Source organism: Nannospalax galili, unplaced genomic scaffold (assembly GCF_000622305.1).
Source record: "Nannospalax galili isolate Female #2095 unplaced genomic scaffold, S.galili_v1.0 scaffold698, whole genome shotgun sequence".
NCBI classification, from domain to species: domain Eukaryota; kingdom Metazoa; phylum Chordata; class Mammalia; order Rodentia; family Spalacidae; genus Nannospalax; species Nannospalax galili.
Genome location: NW_008341886.1, coordinates 3,014,125 through 3,015,689, shown reverse-complemented (window position 1 = coordinate 3,015,689; position 1,565 = coordinate 3,014,125).

The window sequence follows — 1,565 nt, the reverse complement described above, 5'->3', positions numbered from 1 at the left end:
GGGGGTTCGAATAGATGATTTTTTAAACATACGCTATTTTACCTTGAACATCATGTCAGCATTTGCTTGACAGTTGACAGGAACATGGGCTGTGCCTTCAAAAAGCACGGGTGGGGAAGAGAGCGGTCATTTGTTCATAGAGGCCCCAAATAAATGGATGTTCCCACCTCGGAGTTCCAGGATGACTGAAGTGCTGTTCCTAGGTCACACCCACCTGGGGGCTGATGAAGCAAATGCTGACTGACTGTTGACACATCTTGCTCGACCCTGACCCTGGCCACATTTCATGAGCCCAGTCAGAACTGGCATGGGCAGAGCTATACCGCTAGCAGGTGCTTAGAGGGCAACTCGGACCCAGTGGTTTTCTTATCGGGCCAAACAACAGCAGTTAAGGCGAATTGTAATAAGAGAAAAACAGGCATGGTGGTACACGCCTGTGTCTCCGCGTTTGGGACGTGAAGGCAGCGCACTCAGGTGCTCAAAGTCATCTCCAGCTACAAAGCCACTTTAAGGCAGAGTCATGACGGTAAAATTCAAAAATTGACTCTGCCTAAAGTATCTCAGGTGACATTTTCAGGGCTGTGAGCCTGGACACTGATCCATCTTACCTGTCGGGTGTTTGTGTTCTCTCCTCATTAGTGCACTGTGTGCTTTATAAAATGTGCTGTAGGTTTAGGAGTTTAGCATCCCTGTTCAGTTCATATATGGAATGTTGCAGTCAGGTACTGAGCACTCTGACCACTGTGTTCTGGGAGCAGCATCACAGTGCAGCTATTGCAGTTGAAATGAGTCAGAGACCTGCCTGATTGGATGTGTCTCACATTTTCTATATCCCATCCGTTTGCAGGACCGCCTGCCCACCAGTGCTTAGCTCTGCTGTGGCAGGAAATAAGCGCCGTACATCTACTGAGTTGTATTGAGCTAGGTGAACCAGCAGGATGTCCCAGGGACCCTTCCTGTGCATTGACACGCAGAAGCTTGTCTTGGCTGCACTGGTCAGGTGTAAAGCAGGCTCAGGAAAAAACTAGTGAAGTTCTAAAATTGTAAGTTGCCTTAGCATCCCCTCAGAATTGAAGTTTTCTGTTTTCCTGGAAGCTGATCTCCATCACTGACAATTTCAGTGCTCCATCTCATGACCACTGCCTGTGGGACAGCTAGATAGAACCTACTTGCCCTGCTCATCCCCATGTCCAGCATGTGCCACACAGGGCTACAGTGACCCTTCTGTCACAGCACCTGACTGTAGAGCACTGCTTGGGTAACACTGGACTCAATGAAAGCTTTGTCTTCAGGCCAGTGACCCTCTCACTTGCTCTGTGGAGAGCTGCCCTCATCTGCCCAGGGGCTCACATACTGCTGCTGGACTGAACATGTTCCCAAAAGTGGCCTCCTGTGCCTCACCTACAGACAGCTGATCCTGTCTCCCATCCCTAAGACTGAAGCCACAAGAGAGTGGCTATCTTGGTAGGAATACACAACACAAATGAGATCCCCAAGGACATCTGCAAGCAGCAAAGTTTCTATGGGTCAGACTTGTGTACCAGCCCATCCAGCAAGAGAAGTTT